Source organism: Papaver somniferum, unplaced genomic scaffold (assembly GCF_003573695.1).
Source record: "Papaver somniferum cultivar HN1 unplaced genomic scaffold, ASM357369v1 unplaced-scaffold_135, whole genome shotgun sequence".
Lineage (NCBI taxonomy): Eukaryota > Viridiplantae > Streptophyta > Magnoliopsida > Ranunculales > Papaveraceae > Papaver > Papaver somniferum.
Genome location: NW_020622713.1, coordinates 2594465 through 2622268, shown reverse-complemented (window position 1 = coordinate 2622268; position 27804 = coordinate 2594465). Strand labels below are relative to the sequence as shown.

The window sequence follows — 27804 nt, the reverse complement described above, 5'->3', positions numbered from 1 at the left end:
CCTAACAAGGGACTATGATCAGAAGCAATCCTCAACCCCACTTTGTAACTCCAATTCTCATGCATTTGGAACCACTTATGATTATAAACTGCTCTGTCCAAATTACACAAAATTCTCCTATCCCCATGTTGACAATTGGACCAAGAATGCATTAAACCTGATTTAGGAGCTTGTATCAATTCACAGTTATTAAGACAGTTATTAAATTCTTGCATTGATCTTCTATTTGCTTCCCTGTCTCCAATTTTTTCATCTTGAGAGATAATAGAATTAAAATCACCAATATCAAGCCAAGGTTTATTCAGATCACTAATACTTTCATCTCAGCCCATAGAAATCTTCTTTGAACAACCCCTACATGAGCATGAATAGCAGATACTAGAACTCCACCTATTTCCATTGTGATCATTTGGCTAGACATGGAAACTAATTTTGGTTCTGGTAAAGTCTTGTTCCAAAATAACCAAATATTCCCTTTTTTATTAGAAACTGAATTATAAATCACTTTATTTTCCGTTCCAGGCAAATTCAGTTTACTACAAAAGGAAGGACTGCAAACTACTTTGGGTTCAGCTATAAAAACTAAAGAAGGTTTAAATTGATTAATTAAAGTCCACAACTTATTTTGATCCCTAGTTTTCTAAGGCCGCTAAGATTCCAAAATAGAACTTTCATTGCAAAGATTGGAGGCCTTTAGTACCTCCTTTGCATTATTTTTCCTAAAATTATATTTACCAGCAACTGGCTGAGATGTTACCTTGTCTATTACATGATTTTGCTGATCACCAGAAGGAGGTACTTGCTTTGCTGCTGGTTTTTGAATTACTCTAGACCAAGAAGTTGAAGGTATTTGCTCCTCTGAGATTGATCCATCTTTGTCATTAATATATTTAACCACACTGTGTTCTAAAGCATTGTCCTCAACCACTTGAAGAATTTTTGCTGGAACAACAGTTTCTTCATGCATATTCTTATCGTTTTCTTCATCAGTTGCTTCCTGTAATAAACCAAACCTTCTTGTAGATATTATGAATGGCTTTACTACCTGCCGAATAGAAGAAATTGAAGTATGAATTGTATTAATTGGAGTTTGACAAATGTCAAAAGGCTCTCCAATACCTTTTGATTTATGGACATCTGCTGTATGAGATAATATGCTACCAGTTGCAGATGTTGTAGACCCTTCAGATGAATTATTAAAACCTTTTCTATGAGATAATATGCTAACATTTGACTTGGGAGAACTATGATTTCCTTGTGATATCTTAATTTCATTAGAAGCTGCTTGAAACCTACATTCTGTGAGAACATGACCAATAATTTTGCATTTATCACAGAATTTTGGTGGCTTAGTAAGTATAACATTCTGCATAAAAACCCCCATACTTTTTTTTAATCCATAGTTTACTAGGATTTTTTTTGCAAAATCAATGTTAACAAGAACTCTTGCATAATAACCAATCTCAAACTTCAAAGTTGCTTCATCAACTTTAACAGGATCTCCCAGAGCTCTGCAGATAGTAAATAATGTTTTCTCATCCCAGTATTCCAAACTGAGACCTGGAAGATGAACCCAAATTGCTGCTAATGATGTTCTATGATTTTCAGGACGAAAATAGGAATCCAATTTTTGTACCATAATACATGATTAAAAACTCCTCATCTTCCATCTTTAATCATGTTCTTATCTTCTTTGTTGTCCAATTTGATAATAAAGAATCCTTTTCCTAATGGAATCATTTGACATTGCCCTTTCAATTTCCATTGATTTTTCAAATTTTGAATAACATCAGAAAATTTCAGATGAAGAAGATCAAGACGACCGATAAGAGAAAATTGCCAAGCCACACATCTTTCATCTGTATCATTAGTAAGGTCTACCGATGGATTTTCCTCATATGGTTTGTCTAGATTTACTACAAAAGAATCCATTTCTGGATTCTTATTTTGTCCCATGAAAATTAAAACAGATAATCTGATGTAGAATAAATATATCTATAACATAATATTGAACACCAATCATTTCAGATAGTATTCGTAAGAATTCACCTGAATTAATGACGCTGAGAACAGAAATCAAAGAAAAAGATGATGAGAGAAAATGATCGAGTCAATCGCCGATCCTCAGAACTCGACTCAGTCCCTGGTTCCTCCGCTATTTCGATCAGCCTGCTATCCTTACATGAAAACTAAATTAGAGAGTGGATTTAGATTGAATAAAAATGAACCCGAAACTATCCAAAGTTGATTTAGCTAGACATCCTTGAGCAATATCATTACTAAGTTGATTTTTATATCATTTTTAGTTTCAGTCTCTTAGTGTATGAATTTGATGATGTTTGTTTAGCCTGTGGGGCTATCAGTTAGTCAATGGTGTATTATAGGTTATCTTTTATGTCTCTGAAAGCATGCATCTGAATTTTGCCACCTGACTTGCTGTAGTTCGTTTAGTTTCGGACGTGTGACCTACAAACCTTATTACTCATGCTTTGGATGTGCAACCCAGCTCGATTTTATGTTTCTAGAAGACTGTCATGAACTATACTAGATTACTATGTCTTATAGAATGTACTTGAAACTGTCAATGTAAAAACTTTCCTCTTGGTTAACTTGGTTAAACAAGGGTAGTTGTGCTGAGGCTGAACCCACCAAATCGAGAAAATGGACTAAATAGTCCTAGCAATCTTGAATTAATTTCCTTGCTGCTGTAGGTTTTTTTCTTTTATAATTAAGTCCGCGAGTTATAAACCCAAAGGTGTCATTATCCATCCACAAAAAACCCATCAAAACAAAAGTAACACAAAAACCCCATCAAAACAAAAGTAACACAAAAACCCCCAAAGAATTTGATGAAACCTTTTGAAATTTGGGGTTTTGTATCAATTTTTAAAAATTTGGGGGTTTTGTATCAATTTTGTTTAAGATGGAGTTTTAATGGATCCCAACATTTGAACAAGTTTGGTCACCTTGGGTTTTTATGACTAGTTCTGTTTACAATTTTGTATTCAATCCGCAGGCTTTCAGGAATTGATTTTCTGGTGTAATTTGTGCATGAACATATGCAGCATGCAGTATACATGCACCTTTGCTAAAGTTGATGCATCAACTTAGAAGGTTGACAGATCATTTTAGAAGTTATTTCTTTTGTGATTTCTTCGATGGCATTTTCTTTGCTGCTCTTATTTTTGTTGCAAATTTAATTTTGAAGAAGGCAATTTAAGCCCCAAAACTATGCCATTTTGATGATGATGTATACAGGTCTGACAAACACAGACATCGCAAATAGATCACAGACATGGTACAAATGCCATATTTTTCAGTATGGACACAAAGGAGTGAACCATCATACAAAACAACGAGCTGCAACTCGGCCTATCATTGGGTTTTGTCAGCTACAACCCCCATAGTGATACTAAAGGGGGCAAGGGCAAGGGAAAGGCCTACTGTATTGAAATTATGCATTCTCTTTCAATTGAATTTTTCCTTGTTCAGAACTTTGGTTCATCTTTAAGATGTTAATAGAATTTCCTGATTCTGATGGATGTATCAAACTCTAATCTCTCTACTGAAAACACGTACTACTTCAAATTCGTCAAAACAAGGAAAAATTCTCCACCAAAAGATCACTTTTATCTCAATTAGATTACAAAATAACATCATTTTCTACCAAAATCTTATCAACTTTTACTTGTCATGCCATTTACTCAAGTCTGCTAAGTTAGTTCCAAACCATTGAGAATCCGTTACACTTCCATATGAAATGTATTGGTGCCAACTTACAAGCATTTATAACTTGCGTCTTATCTCAAACCTTGTAAACCCAAGCATTTACACTAAGAACCAAGCTATTGGTACTTACAAGGATTTACAGCTTATGCCTTATCTCAAACCTGACAGCTCAATGGATTGATTAAACTGTGGCATCGCTTGGGTGCCATAGGTCCTGAGCTCGATTCTCGGATTAGAATGCGCCCTTTTGTTATTTCTTTTTTGTTTCTTTCTTTTATGCTTTGGATCTGAGATAAGATCATCTTTTTGCTAAAATGCAATAAGATAATCAGTGAAAAAGAATTGTTTCCTCAGTGTAACGCCTGCACTGCTGTTAAAAAGAATGCCCCCTTTTCTTATTTCTTTTTTGTTTCTTTCTTTTATGCTTTGGATATGAGATAAGCTCATATTTTTGCTAAAATGCAATAAGCTAATTAGTGAAAAATAATTGTTTCCTCACTGCAACGCTTGCACTGCTGTTAAAAAGAACACAGGTCTGGTATTTGGAAGGGGTTCGTCGGCCATAGCGTCGTAAGTCCAACAACTGATCTTAGAAAGCCTCATCCTAAGTAGAAACATGCATATTTTGCAAAACAAGTCCCTACACCCGATCTCTAATTGACGTGAATTGGTTTGCTTAATTCCACAAAAGAAACAAATAAGACAAGAATCCACTAGATACTGAAAATGTGTCATGGACCTAGACAAGAAGAGGGTGGCCCTTATCGTATCGGTAGTCAATCTTTATCACTAGTTATGTTTATCCTAATAGGTTGAATTAATTAGTTTAATTAATGTGATTAGTCGTTAATTTAGTTGTAATGGTGGGTTATGATGATATAACCACTTGGAGCTTCATTAGCCGTTAGATGCTAAGTTAGGGAGGGATGGCTTTATAAGCTCATTGAATCTGTATTGAGAAACAGAAACTCATGAAAGAAATGAAATAGAAAAAAGTAGCTTTTCTTACAGGGGTAAGACAGTGGTTGTTCTTGCAGGGGTGAGACAGTGGGTTTTTGTTAGGGTTTTCATTCATCAGGGGTATTTGTTAGGGTTTCTTGTATCAAATTCGTTTATCAGTGTAAGTATGATCCAATTGTTATTGTACATCTCAGTACATAACAATGGATCAGAGCAGCCACGATCCATGGGGGTTCAGTGGATTGGGAACTATTTTATGCATGTGAGGAATTAAGTAATCTTCGATTGAAGTACAGTATTGAAGAACTTGGTAGTTCTCCATATCGGGATCAAAATCTCCTGAAGTTGTTGGTTTCATCAATGAAGCAGAAAAGAAGCTGGAGTATGCTTATTACTCCAATTGCAGAGTTGCCGAGGTTATAGAAACAACGGCTATGGAGGAGGAAATGAACAACGAAGAATTGGGTGGAAGAAAACTCAACTAACCCAGAGTTGGTTACTGATTTCAGATGTAATCCATCACTACCATTGGAAGAAGAAGGGGATGATTCTCTTGACTTAGAGTTTGATTCCGTCGTTTTTTTGATGAAAATGAGTGAAAAAGCGGGGTCTAACAACACCACCCAATAATTCGATTACCAATCTCTATGGACAAACTCCAACATACTTTTTATGAGAATCAACTAGACAGTCAGACTCAATCAATAAAAGATATATCAAAGAGTCTATATCTCAATCTCTCAATTTGATCTTTACTCAAGCAAATAGAAATCTGCGAGTCTTTATCAAAGAGAGATAACTTGGACAGTACCAAAGACCAATGTCCAAGGATCAATCAATATCAATCAACAACCAAAGGTTGGATTTCCAATTGATGATCACGAACGCACAACCTATATTATTTCAATTATATAAATATAATGCGGAAAAGAAATAACACAGACACCAGAAGTTTTGTTAACGAAGAAACCGCAAATGCAGAAAAACTCCGGGACCTAGTCCAGATTGAATACACACTGTATTAAGACGCTATAGACACTAGCCTACTCCAAGCTAACTTCAGACTGGACTATAGTTGAACCCCAATCAGGCTCCCACCGATCCAAGGTACAATTGTACTCTTACGCTTCTGATCCCAGCACGATACTGCGCACTTGATTCCCTTAGCTGATCTCAACCACAACCAAGAGTTGCTACGACCCAAAATCGCAGGCTTGATAATAAACAAATCTGTCTCACACAGAAAAGTCTATCAAAAGATAAATCTGTCTCCCACAGATAAACCCTAGGTTTTGTTTCGTCTTAAGATATGAAATCAAGGTGAACATGAACCAATTGATAATTCGGTCTTATATTCCCGAAGAACAGCCTAGATTAATCAATCACCTCTCTACAATCTTTCCATGACTACACAGGCGGTTTGTCGAGGAATCACAAACAGTGAGACGAAGATGTTTGTGACTTCTTATCTTGCCTATCTGAGAACTCTCACGATCTCAAGCCAATCAATCGATTGTACTCGTACGATAGAATGCAAGATCATATCACACAAGTACGATAAAGTAGTATCGGTCTGGCTTCACAATCCCAATGAAGTCTTTAAGTCGTTAACCTGGTTTTAGAGAAGAAAACCAAAGGTTAAAGGAGAATCGACTCTAGCGAGCGCACTAGTATCACACAGACGTGTGGGGATTAGTTTTGCTCAATGCTAGATGTCTCCTTATATAGCCTTCAAATCAGGGTTTTGCCTTAGTTACAAAGCAATCCATATTCACCATTAGATGAAAACCTGATTTAGATTCAAGTTAATATTTCTCAACCGTTAGATCGAAAACTTAGCTTGTCACACAAACTTGGGTACACGTTTACTGGGTTTGCGAAAACCATGCCCAAACGTGTACGTGTATGTTGGTTCAACATAGTAACCCAAAAGGTTAACCATATGAGCATTTCATATTAACCTAGTTCTTCTTCACCATAACTAGTTCAATTGACTCAAATGAACTAGTTAAAGAGTTGTTCAATTGCTATGAGATCTTATGTAACTACACAAGACACAACTGAAACAAAGATGATTCGATTCGATTGAATCGGCTCATGAACATTATAGCCACGGTTTGCATAAAGCATTCCTTAGTAATTTAATGTTTCATGTTCAGAGCACATCTTTAGATCATAACATCTTAAGTTCACAAACAAGTTCGCGGACTTAAGTAAACCGGTTGAGTTTTCCAAACTCAGCAGAAATTCTCGAAAAGAGAACTTCCGCCAGTTCGCGGACTGAGTTCGCGGACTAAGCACACAAACGAGTTTTGGAAAATCCAACATAAATTCTCGGTCGAGAACTTCCGACAGTTCGCGGGCTGAGTCTGCGGACTGCGTTCGCGGACTTGGAAAGCCAATTCCACAATCCTTCCGATTTCTCTTGATCAACAAAGTTCGAAAACTTCGGTTCAAGGAATACATGGTTATGTAATCTAAACTCTCATTCCAATCATTGAGACATTCTCAGAGGACGCTATGTAGCCGTTATTCACAGATCGATTCACGTCAGAGCAATTCTCAAGGTAATTGAAACTTTTCATGACTTTCGTCACTAGGTGAAGATAAACTTGATCAAAGCGAAACGCTTTACCAACACATGATTTCGAGATATAGATAAGCGAGATATACTCGGCTCGAATATCAAATGTGTATGATCTAGTCTATATAGTATACGACTTTTGTCTCATAAGAAGTAAGAGATAGACTTTTGAGTGATAGATAAGTTCAAGTCTCCACATACCTTTTTGTTGATGAAGTTCCACGGTTCCTTGTATAGATCTTCGTCGTTGTATGATGAACCGCCACGAAGTCCTTGAGCTCAACTACACTTTTCTATCCTAGTCCGAAACTTAGCTATGTGGGCTAGAAATCAAGACTCATAGTTTTGATCATTAACATTGACAAACATGCTTGAGATAGCAACGCATGCGAGGTCGACCGAGCTATGCTCTAACAATGAGGATTCAGTAGAAGTATACGTAGAAGAAGGAAAACCCATCCCTTATTTCAGTCAATTGATTGATAATATGGATTCCGAAATTGAAATTATTGCTAGCAATAGGGTAAGGAGCTTCGACAACCAGAATACTAATACATCTGATGAGAGGTATTACGAGCACTCGAAGGATTGGATTACTCATCTCAAACCGAATTGTAAGAACAATCTTTATCTCCATCTTGATTTTACTCGTTCCATATTTGATCGTGGAAAATGGTTTGATGGGTCAGTTTTGACTAATGATTACAAGGGGAATTTTGTTTATGAGTTAGATTTTAGACATGGGTTTGGACTGGAATTGTTGTTTATGAATTCAATAGGAAATTTATTGGCTAAGAATGGTAATCCTAGTGATACGAGTTATCTGTTTGTTAAAATGCTTCAACTAGGTATGATGTGTTTCAAAGGGGAAGATGTTAACAATCACCAAATGGCTAGTGAGAAATCTTCTCACCCATGTTTCGGATTTACAAGTATAGAGTATTTGATCGTGGGAGAGATCTTGAAGTGATGGAAGGGTATTATTGTTTTGATAGTTCTTATGATTTCCATGATTATACAATTACTTCTCGTGAGCTTGTTCTTAATGGGTCAGATTCATGGTCTAGTGTAAGTGTCTGTATACCATCTAATGGTGGTGTTTGTTGTTACCAACTGCTTAAGGGAACTGAATCGTCAACAAACAATTTTTCTGCTCAAGTGATGATGTGCTGGAATTCAGTTGGAGTCTTACTTGATGGTACTTATGAATTCTATGTCGATATTTATGAATTGTTGCTTTCGAATTGGATTGGGACTTTACTTACAAAGCAAGGTGAAGACGGTGACACTTACAAGTTGTTTGATCCTGGCAGACATAACTTTCATGGTAATGAAGGTTACGTGTTTCTCTTACTTCGGGGAAGTGATTGTTATAAGCTCTTGAGGCTCAAGAAGAGTTGTAAAGGGATGTAATCTTGTGAAGAGAAGGAAGAAATCAAGGAGATGCTGGTAGTGGTTAATGGCGCGGAAAGCAAAATACACAAGTTGTTGAGAGAAATGCTTAAAGAAGTGATGGCTACTTATAATGGGCTAGATGTTGTAATTCCGAGGTTTTATTACATGGGGAATCAGTTAGTCATTCTTATAAATGTTATTATATCTACTTCAGAAGAGAAATATGCTCTAAGTTTGCATCTTATAGCCGGATTAATTGTCCATGAAGCTTACAAGCCAGCAATTGAGTTTTCTTACCAACTGCCTAATGTCTGGAATTCAGCTGTTTTATGGAGTGTGAGAATTCTTATAAGCCAACAATGGAGATTATGGTCCTCCCAATAGAGAATTACATTTGGCCAGAAATTCTTGTCAAGGGAGGGAACTTGCTGCTTGGAATTGAGATTCAGGTTGTGCTGAAACTGGGGAATCCAAAATGGAGAGCAATCAAGCTCCACCAAAAACTTAAGTCGCTAGTACAGGGTGCCTCATATCAGAGTTGCACTTCAGCAAAATCCAAGAGTGGTAGTTATCAAGTCGTACAAGCGGACCTAATGGTGATAACCAAGTGTTTTGTTCCTAGCGAACTTTTTAAACTGCAAGAAGGAGTGGATTTCTTGAAGTGGAAATTCAAGAGTTCGAATGGCGGTGAAGAAGGTATACTCTTGCCTACGGCTGCTAGAGTTCTCTTTGTGGAGTCATTGATGATTATAGTTGATATACAAGGAGGTAACGAGCTTCAGATTCTTTTGGATGAGTTTGAATTTCTTCAAGTGCCAATAACGCCAGTTCCCAGAATTTCTAGAACTCAATTTTACCTCTCAGCAAGTTGTTTCTTCTTTCACTTTCATTTTCTCACACTGACACCGGTGAGAGTTTTACAATCCATGAGAAAGTTTTAATGGCAGATTGGTATTCCAAACTGATGAGTTTTGCAATTCATGAGATGGGTGTATATGAATGTCAGTATTCTCAATTGTGTTACAGCTATATGCGGGGTCTGGCATCTCAAAATGATGAGAATTATAGATATCTTTATTATGACCTTGTGAGGACGGTGAGAATTCAGTTCATGCTCGTTAAAATTCAAGTTACCAATATACTAATGTTGGTGGCGTTTTTGAGGTGGAAATACGAATTATGCTCTACAGGTAAAGGGAGTGTTGAAAATAGGAGTCAGACCATTTCAACCCTCAGGTGGCTGACAGTAACTCAAGTCTTACTCGTGGTGATTCAGAGTCCAGATGTGCTAGTGCTAGTAGATTTCTTGAGGTGGAAATCCAGAGGGGTGTCAAAAAATTTATGGAGTATGGGGAAAGGCACATGTTTGTTGTTTGATAGAGGGAAAAGACTCGAATCCGAGTTTAGGAATTCTCACTCCAAGAGTTCTAGTGTTGTTTATTTAATAACACATTTGAATGTTCATGTGCTGACGGTGATGGATTGATATGAAGTGGAGGAGATTCAAATTATTTCGTACTGGCTTATGGGATGTGGGAAATATGATTATCATGATGCAACCAAGGTGGAACCGGCTCACTGCAGTTGGAGGTTATAGCTGGACAGAGCTCCCTATTAAGGAAGTGGTATTGTTTGTGGGAATTCAAATTCTTATTACGTTGGAGTTGGTGGATCGAGTATGGTGGGTGTTTAGGCTGCAACAACCTTGTAATTGGCAACTAAACACCTCTGCTGCAAAGATAGACAGGAAAATAGTGACACAAGGTGAAAAGTTAAATGAATCTTCAGTCCCCACTATGTTAGTTAGCAAGGAAGGGGTTGAGACCGAGAACATACTCTCACAAGCTTATGTAATTCCTGGCAAAGAAGAAGACAGAGAGCAGAATGCTCATGCCATGGCGAGAATTGGAGACACACTCCTTGTGTAAATTTACCATACAAGAACACCAATCAGTCTGGACCTTGTTGTTAAACTTGATCCAACAGTTACTGGGATTCTTAAATTAGTAGTTGTTATTCATTGGTGCATGGGGGCCATAGACGGGATTGATGATTAAACTGGTGCCTACCAAGCTGAGGGTTATGAAGATAGTGGACATGTTTATATCAGGGAAATAAACTCAAGAGGGCTAGGTTCACTGGTTGGTTTTGATTGGAGCACAGTCAAGCTAATTGCTAATCAAATTTGGAGCCATGCCATTGCCAATCCAATTCACCTCTGTATCATGATAATGGATTCCCAACAACTGAAGGCTTTCGATGTCGTGAAGAAGAAAATAATCACTTCAGCTTTAAGATTGTTCTTCATTGCGATCATGGTAAGGGAAAATGATACTAAATTCCACCTAGCTGCATCTGACAAGGTAGAAGACAACTGGGCCTGCATTCTTCATCCTTGAGGACAAGGATGTTTTGGAGGGGAAGGTATTGTCATGCACCTAGCCAAGAAGAGGGTGGCCCTTATCTTATCGGCAGTCAGTCTTTATCACTAGTTATGTTTAGTGAAAAATACTATAACCCCCTACTATATGGGTTGAATATAGAGAAGCCCCACAAAATGGATCCTTCTCTATCAACTCCATTATTTCACATTTTGATATTTCTAGGCCCATAACTTTAGAATTCAGGGCCTGTAAATAAAAAATTTACTTCATAATACCAAAACAGCCCTTTAGTATATATAGTTATAAAACTAGGCGTAGATTTCATTTTTGGTTTCTTTTTCTTTTTCAATTTCTCTCTCTAATTTTCTTTAGCGCTCTCTCGGATGAAGAACCAGTCCGAGAAACAATTCCTAATCGAAATTCTCAATGAAAAAATGATTTCGAAACTTAGATCTAAGATTTTGCAAACAAATATCCTGATTATCCAAACAAAAATTCTACATCAACATCACTTTCTCTCTCTGGTTTTTGCTCTGAAGAGTATTAAGGTTTTCAGTTTCAGATCGTCAATGTCGTAGTTTAACGGAGAAGAAGAAAACGAGTTTAGCTTCATCGATTTCAGATGACGATGCTTATGGATCTCCGTTGATGATTTCGATTGAATATCTCAATGAACTAATCGATTGAAATAAATAGATTTGATCTACGTCGATTAAATATGGATTTTTCAGTTGATTCGAAGATATCTCAGAAATTGATTTAATCGATTTTTGTTCAATGGATTTACAAATCTGAATGATTTGGTTCAAATTTATTTAACAACTGATCATCAATCTACGAATTCTCAATTGATTCTAGTTTGTTGTTTCAAAGCTACTCCATGTTAGGTTTTCTGATTTGAAGTTGTTGTTGTTTCTTTTGATTTCTGAGATCAAGAAGAATCATCACTGTTTCGGAAGAATAGCAACAGAATCAAGGTACAATTTGTTTTTTAGTTGTTGTTGTTGTTAGTAATTATTCTCGTTTCGATTTTAGTTTCATTCTCGATTTCAATTTTGATTTAGTTTTATCACAATCTAATTTCCTATGGGAACCAATCTTGATCTGTTTTTGATAATTTAATTTTTGTTTTGTTCATTTTGATTAGGTGATTTTCAGTTGGGTTGAAGAATAATTTAGGAGTATGTGGATTCAATTTTATAAATCAGGTATGTATAGCTGGATTTAGGAGTATGTGTTTTCATATGAACTCAATTTGTATTTAAGATCTGTCAAAGTGGTTTAATTAGTATTTGATTGAGAGTAATATTTATTTTTGTTTCAATTGATGTTTGTAGGTAGGAGGACTAGCAGTACCTAATCACATGACATGTTATTCTGGTCTCGGTGGTGCACTCAGTTTTATTATGTACAGTTTTTCCTAACCCTTCAACTGTCTATGAGCTAATAGTAGTGGAGAATACAAATTTTTTATCTCCTATGTTTAGTTAATACTGGACGTGGACTTGTAATGCTTTCAATTTGATATAAATATATGTGAAAATCATCATTGCTTTAGTTGCTAGAAGAAACTACTTCGTGCATCGTTGATTTGCGTATAATATGTTTATATCTGTGATTCATATTCCTAAGAACTGCTGAACTTTAGCAACTGTTGAACAATGCTTGTCAGACGCGGGCTTAGAAATGTTATTTAAGCAATTGTGAAAAGATGTGTAATGTTATTTAAGAAATGTTTTTGTTTCATTGAAAGATTTAGGAGAGAGGTCTGAAATAAAGAATAAAGTGATATGAAGACACCGATTGGTAAGTTTGATGGAGCAACTGCACAAACAACATAATACGTTGATCTATGATCATGGAGTGTGTATGTAACTTCTAGATGTGTAACTTCTAGTTACACAAGTTAAATAGATGTGTAATTTTTAGTTACACATGCTAATTAGATGTGTAACTTCTAGTTACACAACCTGAATAGGTGTGTAATTTGTAGTTACACAACTTGAATAGGTGTGTAATTTGTAGTTACACATGCTAATTAGATGTGTAACTTTTACTTACACATACTGATTTTGATGTAGTTTTTTAGAGCAGTTTTATCTTGATTTCGTCATCTTGATTTCAAATTTGTTAACTTTTGCTTGTTGACCAAAATCTGAACTTACTTTTTATTCTTGAATGATTATTTCAGCTTGTATTTCTATCTCAGCTACTTCATTCCCCTCTTACAATAGTGATGGTGGTGGATCTTACTTGATCTGTTAAGGTATTGAACCTTAATTCTTTTTATCAGTTCTTCACTGCTTGTTATTTCATGATTGCAGACCTTTTTTATACAAATAATCAATTTTTGATTGGTGAAAATATGGGATTTTACTTGTATAGTTATCTTTATTCTGCTCATGCTTTTCCTTCTTTCATATAATGATGTTGCCATGTTTCTTAGATTGTTGAATCAAATCTTGGATTTTACTTACTATACAGAATGAGCACTGTGATAACAATTATGGTCAAATATTTTACTATATAGAAGGGTATACATGTTTGTGCATCGACACGGCGACTGACATGGTAAACACAGGTTCAATAAAGTTAGGGTTAGGTTCATGTTATGAACATTCTTATGTTTTGTGATTTCTCCTGTTAGCTAGTTCGATCTAACTAGGATGCAAAAATGTCAAAATTCGGAAATCGTGTAACTGCTAGTTACACATGCCAATTGGATGTGTAACTGCGAGTTACACATGCCAATTGAATGTGTAACTGCTGGTTACATGTGGTAATTATATGTGTAAAACTTAAGATTTGTATATCTTATGTCATGCATTCATATTTTTTTATGTTCTGGTCTGATACTGGAATACCAGTCAGTCTTTCCATGCATAAATATTGATTTATCCATCTTTTTACAGGTTACCCTCTCTGAGCAGATGAGTTAGGAGGTATGATTGTGTAAGACTTGAGATGACAGAGAAGAATATGATGATCAATTGGTGTTTTGGATTGGTGTGTCAATCTGCAGGTGTTGATTATTAATATTACCCTCAATTACACTAGATAGATGCATGTGTAACTCTCAATTACACTAGATAGATGCATATGTAACTCTCGATTACACTAGACAGATGCATGTGTAAATTCTAGTTACACATGCTAAAAAATTGTTGTAAATGAATATTAAAGTAATACATGTATTTTTTTTATGTACTCTTTTTTATGTCTATTTTTTGCTTATATATACAAGTGTAACTTTGCATTACACATGCCATAAGGATGTGTAACTTCTGGATACACATGTCATATGCATATGTAACTTATGTTTACACATTCGCACTATACTTTAATAATTTCGGGCCTAGATTTAATAATTTTGGGCCTAGATTTAAATTTTATTTAATTATGGGTTTGGCAATATTCATAAGGGTATCAAGGTCTTTTAATAATTCGGGGCCTAAATTTAAACTTCTTTTAATTAAGGGCCTCATATTATGGGTTATCCATGGGTGGGGCCTGAACCTAATTTTCCCTTATGTTTATCCTAATAGATTGAATTAATTAGTTTAATTAATATGATTAGTCATTAATTTAGTTGTAATGGTGGGTTATGATGCAACCACCTGGAGCTTCATTAGCCGTTAGATGCTAGGTTAGGGAGGTATGGCTTTATAAGATCATTGAGTCTGTATTGAGAAACTCATGAAAGAAATGAAACAGAAAAAAGTAGTTGTCCTTACAGGGGTAAGACAATGGATGTTCTTGCAGGGGTGAGATAGTGGGTTTTTGTTAGGGTTTTCATTCATCAGAGGTGTTTGTTAGGGTTTTTTGTATCAAATTCGTTATCAGCGTAAGTCTCGATCCAATCTAGTTATTGTACATCTGAGTACATAACAAAATGCTCTGTATTGTCAGTTGGCTAGTAGTACAAAAAATAGGAGGACATTATGCACAATATGTGGTCGGGATTGAAAGGATTCATTACTCTTAAGTGCATGCGTGCACAATTTGTATAATTATGTTTAAAAAATAAAAATAAAATTAACCTAAATATTTTATGTTCACTACTCATGGAGATAGTAATCACATACATCATTGTGTGTTACAATGGTGTGGGCCAAGTAAGTGAACAGCCGTAATTGCGCAATGCAAAGCCATAATAGCGCATTACAAATCCATAATAGCGCAATGCAAAGCCATAATAGCGATATACTGTATAGACCGTCAAGAACTAAGATAGTGGAACCCTGCAGGGCCAGTGAAGCGCAAAGGTGGTAAACTACATTGGCTAAGTAATGAAGCTTATTGACCGACACAATGAAGCTTCATTGAGGGAAAGGAAAGGCAAAGCCAAAGTGGCAAGATGCAACATGCAACATACGTTGTTGGCATTAAGGCATATCCACGGAATTGAGTTGGCCCAAACTCAAGGATGATGCAAGAAGGTAGAATAGGACAATAGTTGGTCTATGCTTAGTTCAAGGCTGGCCAAAGCTTGAATAATGCAAACAAGCTAGTAATGCAAGAGTGGCATTGCTATTGTCGAGCAATTGGCTAAGTAAAGCAAGAATAACGCATATGATCATATGGCACATATTGGCATAAGTTAGAAATCATGTTGGCATGAATTTGGCTTAGCTAAAGTGTCCTAGAAATTTCAGAGAAAGGTCAAATGCGGTGAGGCGCAGAAGTGGCACAAAAGTGGCGTAAATGTGGCGCATTATGGCTCAAGTGTTGTTTATTGGCTTTGCAAGCATGCCAAAGGTGCGAGACAAGTTTTAAGGGTTATGAAATAAGTTCATAACCTTATTAGAGTTTCCTTAACCGTTCAAGACAAGTGTGGTTTCAATCTGCAAGACAACACAAAAAGTGGAAGTTGAAAAGCAGATTGACGGTTAGGAAAACTACCTGTGGACATGTGGCTGTCTGTACGATGTGCAAGCGGTTGCTCACAGTTTTGGCCTGATCTTTAGCATGTATAAATACTTTAGATATCAATAAGAACAGTGTTGTTCATTTGAGAGAAGAACCACTAATGTACAGAGTGTTTTAGGCATTCACCAAGAGGGTGAATGGCCTGTTTTGGTCCATGTGATGGACGAGTTCTGTAATCTTCCTTTACTACAATAAATGGGTTTGTTGCAGTATTCTTTGTGTTCAGTGTGTTGCTGATTTGTGTGAGAATTGTTCAAGTACATGGCAGAACTTCTTATGCTTATGGGGGCATGAAGAGTTAGAGAGAAAGAAGGAAAGACTTACGTTGTGCAAAGCCTTTAGAGTGAAGGCAGATGCATACTTTGATGCAAGTATGCAAGGATGAGTGGTTTTGGGTGAAGTTGATTCAATGAACCACAATCATTTTCGGTCATGTCCCATGAAAATTTTAGGCGATTAAATGGGCGTGTGACAGCAGGTATCAGAGCGGTGTTTGGGGACACCGTTCTTGATTTTTCTCTCTTTTTACTCAAGTTGGTGTCATTTGTTTGTCAAATTCAGTGAAGAATTGTTTGGGTTTCACTAGTATGGAGACTAGAAGAAGTATTGGTCTTGTATGGATAGATCAACTGGAAAGAACATTGAAGCTTGAAGTAGCAAGGCCAAGAAAGTTCATGGAAAAAGGTGCCTGGGTTCCACCCCAAAGTGTTAGACGAACATGCCAGAATCATCGGAAACCTGGTTTTCAAGTGATTGCATGAAAAACTCAAGAGTATACTGACTTCTATGGTGCAAGTCAGATGTTAAAGTCCACGTTTCTCACAAGTATGCAAAGACTATGCATTTGGAATGCATATCTTTGTGGTGTTATCAATAGCGAGTACATTACAAGTAGTTTTGGGAATTTTGCGAAAATTACTGAATGCAAGAACCTATCTATGCGATAGAATTGAAGGCGTCTCATCGTAGCCAGTTTGATGGAAGATCAAAATTATCTCTCTTGGATGCATGTACCTTAGTGGTAATGCAAAGTCTGTTGAGAACCAGCATTTTTGTGGCAATTGTGATGCCATAAAAGAAGAATTGGGTGGCCAATTTTTATCTAGCTTAAAGCTTATGGAAAGGCTGAAGAAAGAAGCGCAAGTTAGGGAAAAACCGGTACACCATGGTCTTGCGTTTGCAAATTGTTCTTCGTTGATGCTAGATGCGCACAAGGAGTGTGCTTGCACCTGGTTTATGAGTGGGATCAATATGCTTGGACAAGGGTGTCCAAAGACCTGCATTTGATCATAACCACAAGCGGATGTTCTTGTCAACTGCAAATCAACAATAGTTGCCACTGAAGTTAATTTTGGAGAAGAGGGAAGACAAGAGTAACCAGATGTGTGTGGGAAGTAATAAGTTCCAAGTCTGAAGAAGAATGCGGCATTCTTGCTTCAAGGAACGTATAGCAGTGGCGCCTCATTTGCAAGGATTATGGTCTTGTTAATATTTTCCAAGGAAATTTGTCCGCGAAAGTCATTGAGTGATATGACTTTATTGAGCTCTATGGTGATGCTCAGAATCACCAAGTTAAGTCCGTTCCAGTTGTGCAAAGGTGCACAATATTGTGTCAAGATTTGGGTGCTAATTGGTATAACATCTATGCAACAGTATCATGCGCAAAATGGAATTTGGGCATGGGCAAGATGCATAATGCGTTTGAGATGCAAGTTAGGCCAAATTGTGGATGCGGGAAAGATAAGGACATAGTAGTGGTGATGCATAAGAATGGCATGAGGTCATTTTTGGAGAAATCTTCATGAAAGCTAAAGCAACATGATAGCATCAGTTTGAAGGAGTATTCAACTAAGTATCAATTATATTTTGCTTCGTTATGGGAGTGGCATAAGAACATTGATAGTTGGAAGAGTGCATGTGGCAAAGTGAATTACTACATTGGGGTCAGTAGGTGATGTCTCGCTTCCTTTGTTGCTTAGAAGCGAAGATGAAGTCAGTATTGCAAGACTTGTTAGGTCTTACAAGTTGCAATCAGTTGGCGCGAGTATTTGCTCAAGTTTGAGTATACTTTCAGTTTGGGTCGAGTGGACCTTGGTGTTGAAATGAAGTCTCTCTATGTAAGGTAGTAGTGAATAAGAGTATTTGAAGTGAAAGATCTTGCCTCTTTCGTTCAAAGTAAAGCTAGTTCGTGTGGAAGATGCTACATAGCATATTAAGCCAAAGTATGCAATAGAAGACGCTGAAAGTGAAAAGAAGCAAATAGAGTTGGTGGCATAGTCGAGTTTGCTGTTGAGAGTTATGTGGAAGTGCGGAGGCATTTGGAAGCAATAGCATGGAGTAACGCAGCAAGAATGAAGATGTAAGTCCATCAAGTATATGAGTTAAGAGTTTGGAAGAACATGATGTTGTTTTTCCGCCACATTAAAGCGTAGCAGTTTGAAAAAGCATGTGATGCTTAAATTGCTGGTTTCAAAGGTGCGTGAAGAGGATATATTTTCTAAAGTGACGGTGGAATGCCCCGGGTATCCTAAGTCATGACTATACCAGAGTCATGCATTTCAATCAAGGTGTTGAGAAGATGCAAGAACAACGAAGTGCTGGTTCTTTAGCATACAAATGGTGCAAAGCTAGGAGGCGTAAGTTACATTATGATTTGGAGGCCAAATCTAGTGTAAGTTTTGTTGCATTGCTGGAGACAAAATATGTTGTTTCATCATTTTTACTGCTATATTTGGAACCAAAATATGTTGGAACCTTTTTTGGTTTCATCATTTTTACTATTATGTAAAAATAAAAAATCACTTAAACATACCGCTTGTTGTCACCTAAACATATATAAATAGGATTTTTGAGTGCACCTATATGAATTATGGATGGAGAAATTTTCTGACTGTATCATTAATGTTAAAATGACTAGTGATTATTTGAAATTATTTGTTAGATCATGTTATAGTAGTTCAATACAATATATCAAACTATGTTTGGTCTGTCTTCTGTTGTAGTTTAATACTTGGGTGTAATTACATTTGTGCCTTGGAACAAGAAAATGTTTTGTGCCTAGAAACATATTATAATTTTTCCTTTTCATATCAACATCCTCAATTCTTATGTATGTGTGTCTTATGACCAAGAACAAACCATGTATAAGCGGTCATATCATACTTATATGCAACGTCTAAGTTAAGAATACAGGTTGTGGTTAAGACTTTAAATTAGGACCAGGAACACTTCATGTTCCAAAACTCTAGGAACAAAGGAGATTCATTTTCCTACATCTTACGAGAGTAAGCCGTGATATGACCCTCTTCCTTTTGGTTTCACCTGCAATATGCTGGAACCGTTTTTGGTTTTATCATAAAACAGTTAAACACATAACATTTCGCTACAAATCCGGTATATCGATATGGTTTGGGTTAAGTTACAGGGTGCTAATAAACATAAATGTGGTAATCATAATTGAAACCATTCATAAACCATTTAAATCTTTTACTATTATAAGCATTTTTAAAGAAAAGAGACAATGTTGTAAAAGGCTATTACAAGTATTACAACTAGTTGATAGTACACTAATTTTTATGTGTGCAGTGACAGTAGTGTCTTCTTTTCTAATTCTTTGGTGGTTTGTCTATCAGTATCTTATAGGAATGCTTTGCTCTCATGTTTTCCACCTTTTTCTTGATATATTTTTTTCATGAGACTTCGTGTTTCCCTTCAAGAGGGTCATCATGTAATAGCAAACATGAAGTCCATAATCTTTCCTGAAATTACAAAACAAATGTCTCAATATTTAGACTCGCAAAAGAAAATTATTGATGTGAAATTAAAAGATTGTTTCATCGAAAAAACCAGAATAAACTAAAACCACCAAAGTTTCGATGAAACAACTTAACAAAGGGAATATAATGGAACCAAAAATGGTTTCATCAAAAAGACCAGAAAAACTAACAACAGTTCTGGTGGAACCAAATCTAATACAGGGAAAAAATGACCAAAATAAACGAACACCACCAACAGTTCCGGTGGAACCAAATCTAGCAAAGGGTGATGAAACCAAGAATGGTTTCATCAAAAAGACCATAATAAACTAACACCGCCAACAGTTCTGGTGGAACCAAATCTAACAAAGGCAAAATGATGAAACAAAAAATGGTTTCATCAAAAAGACAAGATTAAACCAACACCACCATCAGTTCTACTGGAAAGAAATTTAGCAAGGAAAAATGGTGAAATCAAAAATTGTTTCATCGGTAAAACTATAATAAGCTGACAACACCACCAACAGTCCTGGTGGAAACAAATTTAACAAACGGAAATGGCGAAACCTTTCAATCTGAATAAGAACAACATGAATAAAGTTTTATTTAACCATAATAATCAACAAAATAGTTGGTGAAACCCTAAATAATTTGCGAAGATCATGGAACAAAAGATTTAATTTACCTTTTGTAGGATTTTTAAACGTTTTACTGACCTGTTCATCATTCTTTTTCTCTTGTTGAGCATTTTTCTTCACCATTTTAACCAGTTTTCGTGATTTTGGTTTCTACTTTTTTGATTTTAGGTCATAACTTGTTTCAACTTATGATTTTTGGTTTCCAATCTGAGGTTTTAGGAGAAAATCGAAAGGAAAAATGAACTTGTAGATCTGGTTTTTCTTATGTTTGAGGGGTTAGGAAAGAGAACTAGAAGAAGACAAACGATGAAATCGAGATAATACGTAAAGTTAATTTGTTCAGTTAGTTTTATGCTGAATAAGAATAGAGGGTATTTTAGACAGATCCGAAAATTTGAGGCTTTTTTACATTAATTGTTTTGTTGGAATTTTCTTACACGCACGTTGGCAGTCCTGGGCTATAACGCGCGCGTTATCAACACAATTGGAAAGGACATGGCCTTTGGGCAATCCTAACCTATCTAAATATCCAGAATTGGAACAATGATGTAATGATTCGCCGAAACTCTCCGTGCATTTGGAGCCGCCGGTAATTTAAAAAAAGTTTTCTTCGCACTTTCACTGATTCCCTCTTAGGTGGAGGAAATCCGACGATTTGGGGAAAACGAAACCCAAACTCTGAAAAAAGTCGAATCCTTTTCTCAACAATCGTTTTCACCAGTAAGTTTTCTTCCTTATTTCTTGAACTTCTCATGTTTCTCTTTACCGAATTATATCACTGAATGGTATTTCGCCTCTTTTGGGTGACTTTAATGATCTTTTTTCTTAATTTTTCTTGACGATTATGATGTTAATATAATGAATCTTGTTTTTTTAGAAATGGGTTTTTCATGATTTTGCTTCTAAGTGTAATTTTAGGTGTTGTTTGTATGATATTCATAAAAAAAATCAATCTTTTTTTTTGTGTGCCCAAAACTGATTAGAAATTGTGGTGCAAATGAAACCGCTAGAAAATGAAACCCTCTTCTGTAACGTGAAATCAAGTCCTAAAATGATTTTGAAACACCAGAAATTTCCGTTAAAACCCCTACAGTGGAATGTTAATGTTGTTTTAATCTTTAGGTTTATATAATCTTTATACAGGGGTTATTAAATCGATAGATTTAGGTTTATGTGTGGAATAGTTATCTCATAATTTCATATTTTAGGTTGCGTTTGTTGGTTGGGATTTACAGATAGCTTCACTGTAATGCTATTTCGTTGCTTCTCAAAGAATGCGCTATACAGTTATTAAGTGGCGCAGTCCTTTAACTGTATTTTCTATGATTCTAGAGTTGTCCTAAATTTGCTTTGTCATGATCTTTTATCTTCATATGCTAAACATGTTGAATACTACAGAAAATACGTGTTCGTGCTCTTCTGATAAGTTTATTACACGTAAAATCCCTTTGCAAGAATACCACACAAGTTTAAGACTAAAAAGAGAACAGGCAAAAAGATACTTGGAATGATGCATCATTCTGAGTCCTCCAAGAACAAATTTCAATATAGAACATAGCCTTGCATAGGAAATAAAGCTCTTTTGGTTTCTTCTACTCGCCTTCAATCATTAGTTAACCAACCTGTTATGTGTTGTGGATGTTTAAGTTCATTTCTAAGGTAAACTTCATCATCAGTTGTATGAAACTACATCTGACGCAATATAGATGCAAAATACGTGGTGTGGGGATGATCCACTCTATGAATGGTAATGACTCTGGAACATAGATGTAAAATACGTGGTTCTTTTGTACATCACTACAGCATAGTTTATCATGAGACGATTACTTTGTACACTGTCACTGACAGTGGCAAAGCTAGGCCTAGATTGATGTGCTGGCCCCTCGGTCAGCCCAGCACATCCGCCTACCCTCTGACTAGCTATACACCACTTTTCTTATTCATCGGATTTGATCTCAGGACCTTCCCCACCCAAGAAATACTTTTGTTGGGAATTTTTCATTGATCTAGTAGCAACTGGAAGAAGACATTGTTGGTTTCAGTGGCAGCCAAGTACCCAAACAAACTTATATTTCTTTCTATAGTTGCAAAGGCTTGTATGGTATCTGAAAAACGCATCGAATCCCTAATACCCAGGCTCATTTTAGCTAACAATCTCTATTGGTGGAAAATTCATCCTTCGAAAGTTTTTATGAGCCTGAAGTTATTCAAAGATTAGAAAGCAGATGTTGGTGATCCATTGCTTTCCTTTACTTAGCTTGAGTGTTCTTCAGGTAGACATCAAGAAATAGTAATAGGTTGTTTTCCACATGGATTGTTCATGGAGATTATGGATAGCTTTCATATTTTCCATGTGCTTTAGAAGCTGATCACATTCCTGTAATCTTTGACAATAAGGTTCTCTGATTATTTTGCAACGTTTCCCTGTATCTGAAGTTCATGTGCTTTTCTGTTACGGATTGAGGATATGACTGTTATCACTATGAGCTATGTGTTCTTATATATTTGAAAAAGCTGTATTCTAATGCTGAAATTTTTCCAGACCGAAGGAACATGAAAAGTTCCGGGAAGGATTGCAGCAAGTGGCTAACATTTTCTGGAAACTGGCCTTTTCTTTGCAACGGGTACGATTTCGTCATACTTTTTCTTCCTCGTGTCCTTTATTTCCTTTTCACACATTATCTTGATATTGTGAATCCTTGTATAAACAATTGTTTCTCTCAATGCTGTTGTTGAGCTCGACCTTGTCTAGACTTGCCTAGAGTTTATTAGAAAGTTTTCTCCTGCTTATTCATCATATACATAAAGTGAAATTTCTATAATGTGGGGTTAGTTGGAACGTGGGTGCTAAAATGCATGTGCCCTCATGTCCCGCTAGTTTGTGTTATTGATTTTTATGTTATGTTGATTGGTTGGTCCGGACGAGCGCTACTTGCAACAAAATTCTAACAACTTCCGTATTTGGATACTTATCACAGACTCGGAAATGTTGTGAGACACGGGCCTTATGGATTTAGATAGTCCTGAGCAGACTCTTATTCCGAGGGCTTCAATTAATGACAAAGCTTGGCTTTTGTTCCTATGGCATTACGAAAATATATTGCTGACTTTAAACTATGCATGGATGAAAAAATAGTTTGTACGGATTATCCTAGGTTTTTTGTTTCCTATGATTACAGGCTTATTTATTTCGGGTTAGTCTATTATTCACATTGATGGTGCCCTGTAAGATAAGCATGTGCGTTGTTTGTCTAAGTCTGCCTCCTCCTTCTGCAATGTCCCGATTTGAATTTTGTTTCAGTATTCTTCTTTTTAAGTTAGTCTTCCTCCTACTTCTGCAATGAAAATCTTTTTTGTTTAGTATCTCAGCATATAATCTTTTTTCTTTTTGTTTTGTTTTTTTCATAGCTTTCTAAGACAGTTCTATTATATTTCTTACTTGTGATAGTTTACTGGTGTTCAATTTATTGAATGTAGTGCATCACGAGGTAGACTGAAGTAACAAATAAATAGGACGCTTAATATATGTTATGGTTTTATTGGAAACTAGATTTATGATCGGAGCTATTAAACATGCAATTGTTATCTACCAACTACTGAAGTATAGGAGTAGCTATTTCTTATTATTACTAGTCATGTAATGGATGGAAACCAATCACTGAAAATCTGCCGTCTACGCAAATAACTTGGCTAGTGATTGATCAAGAAGCAGCTGGGAGGCATAGGAATGCAACCAGAGATTGAAACACCGGATTGGTGTTCGTGAGATGATGCTTTCTAGGTGCTCCTTGTGTTCCAGCGTCTGAGATGTAAACAGTTAAGAGGAATGCTGTGGTAAACATACTAGTGATGTGCAGACTGGCGATTGAATAGTCAGTGAGTAGTTTAGATTGTTAAAGCATGAAACTCTTTATCTTTGGAATGGTGAACGCATTCTACTTTCCTAGTTCATTTTCATGTTCCGGTTATTCTTGTCATCGTCCTCTGTTAGTTAGGGAGTGTCCTAGGTGTCTTCTTGCCTTGCTTTACAAATTAGAGGTTGTTGTTTTCTCTTTTTTTCCCCTAATCTCCGTCTTGGTAATCAAAACTGTGAGGTTAATCTCTTATCAGTTATTCTGCACAAGCATAAAAATTTAGTTTTTTCTGTAAATGTGATGAGTTCCAGAAAGTGGAAAATTTCAATCAACAGATCGGTTCAATAGGATTTTCTGTTCTATGGCCCATTTGAGAAACATGACAGTTTTGTCCATAATCCACAAAATATTTATTCAACAGTTTTTAATATTAATTAAAGAATCAAGTAACATAACTTGTCATGAATTGTAATGTTCTGTATCTTCGGATAATCATCTGGCTTCTGCCTGGAACCAAATGCTATACAAAATCTTCTTATGTACTTCGAGTTCCTTGCATGCATGTACTACCAATCAACTGCGCCATAATACACGAGTAATATGTTATCAGTGAATGGGTTTTTGCATTATAGTGTATACATGTAGGTGTTGCACTACATATCTGCAAAGCAATATTAACTAAACGCCTGATTAAATTCGAAAACACCGAGTCAGGGAGCTTGACAGTAAGCTTGTTCGCATAAACTTAAGTTTAGATATGTGTAATCTAATGGCTTTATTACCCCTTTTGAGATTATAATCAACTTATTTTTAGTACAAAATCACTTATGCCACATTTACATGGTATTTTAGATGCTTTGTTTCTCATGTTATGTCGGAGAAATTCATTTGTTGACGTTTTCTCTTAGGAATCTTGGTTTATACTTTATAGGATTTCGGAGGCTTTGATTCTCATGGATAGGCTGTTCAGAGGGTTTAAGATTTTCCTTTTAACCTTTCTGAGTTGCACTTGATGGCCAAATGGAACTGAGAAGGTAGAAAACAAAATTGTGTTTCAGTATTTGACCTCGGGGATGAGAGTCGGTTTCTCAAAGAGCTCGAGGATGTAAAGGTTTTCGTGGACTTTGGTTTACTTCCTAGATCATATGTTGGAGTTTGTAAAGCTTGCTGGATGAGGTAAAGTTCTCCCCAGTCTTTTCCTTTTATATTGCCAGTTTGACTTACGCTGTATATCATATGGTTGAGTTGTTTTTGCGCTTGTGGTAGCTCTTCGAACTTGCTGGAGGACTTCAAGGAGGCTCTGAACCTCCAGCATTCCAGCGTGCTGCAAATGGGATAAGGGCGGAAGCTACGGTGGAGAGAAATGCTTTGGTTAGTACACCTTATCTCTTGTTAATCTTTTGGAATTTGATACCTCAACACCTTCTTGAAAGTTAACAAACTGTAGGTTTGCTATGTCTGCCTTTTGGATCGTGTCAATTTTAATCATCAAGTGGGATAATCATTAATCAAATCTAATTTTAATCTTCATTTATCGACTAAACGCTTTCAGGAAATGAATCTTGTTAAAGAATTTCTCTGATTAATCTAACCATCAAATAAACTCGTAGACCAATTCATGCGAGATAGATTTCATTCTTTCTGCAGAATCATGTGTCTGTACCGAACTCCTGGGCTTAGTTGCTTCTGTTGTATCTTCAGTTCTGTTTACATAGAAAATGTGACATGCTTTTGCTTTTACTCTTGTACTAATTTATGAAAGTTCGATTTTTACAGTCATGGTGGGAACTACCCAGTTTAAGAGCTGTCGTCTACTTCTAGGAAATGTTTGGCACAAAGAACTGTCTATCTGTTGTACAACGTCGCATTCTCAGGAAACTTAGGAGCAAGAAGAGATCCCGTAGTTGGAAATGCTGCGCCAAACCAGCACAGTCACATTCAATTGGCCACTTGACGAAAGTTGTCCCTTTTTTACCACAAAGGAATCCATAAAAGAGAATGAACAACATCTGAATTTGTCCTGTTTTTACTCGATGTGGATTCATACCCATTTTTGCCATGAGTATCCCTCAAGCAAGGCAGCTGATCAGTCATCGAAGAGTATGTGTTAATAATGCAGTCAGAAGTATCTCATTTCAAAACAATGAGGTGGTCAGTGCAGAAATTCGGAGATCTCATTTCTGCTCCGTACTCAATATTATGGGTCAAGTTCAGATCCAATTGTGGAGAAGAACCAAAGTAGAATGGTTACGCCTACTCAAAACCAAGGCGGGGAGCCGTATACTAATGAAATCAGATTTTCTAGTTTCCTACTCTCTTTTGTTTTTCATTAATTTCCTCCATATATCCATTTAGCTTGTAAAATTGTGTAGCTTGTCTGCGCTTGGAATATATAGTGTTGTTTTGTATATCTAGTGTCTGTACTTAGTAAAAACTCAAGAGAGCCTCAGAGATGATAGTGTTCTCTTCATTGTCCTTTGTATCACTCGAATGAAATCCATTTATGAGAAAATGCAGTGTTATGTTAAAGTTCAATTATGGTGTTGCAAATAGTTAACTATGACATTCAGAAGTCTCAGTTCTAAGTTCTGGTACTCGATACTTGCGCATCTTCTGATTCTCTTCGTCATGAACAATTATCATTTCCAATGGAGCTGTGACATTCAGAAGTCTCCTTTTTCCTGGTACTCACTTTAAAGACCATTCATTTAAGATAAAACATCAGATTTTATCCAAGGTAGACATTTCCCAGTCCTGCACACACATATAGCGGGCATCGCACAGCCGTCATTTCTAATGCTTCTTTTCCTTTCTTTTAGTAGATGTTTAAGAATGCTACTTCTTTGAATAAAAATGTTTTAGAAACATGGCTGTGATTAATGATATTTGTATTTCTTATTGTTTGATGCAGTGTCATGTATTTTATGGCTCAGAATTTGTACATTTGCTTGACGAGGATGATCTAGCCGTCATTCTTGGTGCACCGTGTAGACCTCGCTGCATTATTGACTTCATCTCTCAAAGCCTTCACTTGTACTTGTTACACTTGGAGGAGTCAAAGCGCAGTCTTGGTAATTCTTCAAAAACAAACACTGCTTCAGCATAGATTTTTCTGTAAATGAAATAAATACGCAACGCAGTTTTGGTTTCTAAAGGCTTATAACCATGGCTCTCTCTTCTCCATTAGTTGCAGGCAAAGCTGTGCTAACCATAAAAAGAAGAGCCATTTGTATAATTTCACCTGGTGGGTTCTCAATTTGGCACAAAATATGACGGTTACTGCAAGGCTACAGAAATTCCTACTGTGCTTAGTTGCATCTATTCTTGTAAATGTGGGAATCCTGCAGTTATGAAAGTACAAAAACACTTGGAAATGCAATTAGCAAACCAGCGAATTCCTCATGTACACATCTCGACCCAGAAACTGCGAAAAATTGCATCACTTGTCAATCAATCAAAAACGGCAGCTTGCAAACAAGAATAGAACAACTGGTAATGTAGTATTACAAATTAGAAGGGTAGTTCTGAATTCAAAACACTAAATCCAAGCATTTGAATAAGAGAATCAGTTTCTGA

General features: G+C 36.3%; 3 long non-coding RNA genes across 5 annotated transcripts; all 3 read left to right on the top strand.

Moving 5' to 3' along the window:
• Nucleotides 1–7753: 7753 nt before the first annotated feature.
• Nucleotides 7754–11164, top strand: LOC113333933. Its single transcript, XR_003352446.1, has 2 exons — nucleotides 7754–7887; nucleotides 8122–11164. It is a non-coding gene; the product is annotated as an uncharacterized LOC113333933 (long non-coding RNA).
• A 685-nt stretch (nucleotides 11165–11849) lies between these two features.
• On the top strand, nucleotides 11850–12551 carry LOC113334111. The gene is made up of 3 exons (XR_003352514.1): nucleotides 11850–12029; nucleotides 12200–12260; nucleotides 12390–12551. It is a non-coding gene; the product is annotated as an uncharacterized LOC113334111 (long non-coding RNA).
• An 8333-nt stretch (nucleotides 12552–20884) lies between these two features.
• On the top strand, nucleotides 20885–26763 carry LOC113333916. 3 transcript variants are annotated; one of them, XR_003352430.1, is made up of 6 exons: nucleotides 20885–21094; nucleotides 22917–22998; nucleotides 23353–24208; nucleotides 25160–25404; nucleotides 25495–25599; nucleotides 26005–26763. It is a non-coding gene; the product is annotated as an uncharacterized LOC113333916 (long non-coding RNA). The 3 variants fall into 3 exon arrangements; XR_003352429.1 differs by having other exon boundaries at nucleotides 23353–24250; XR_003352431.1 differs by lacking the exon at nucleotides 23353–24208.
• Nucleotides 26764–27804: the final 1041 nt, after the last annotated feature.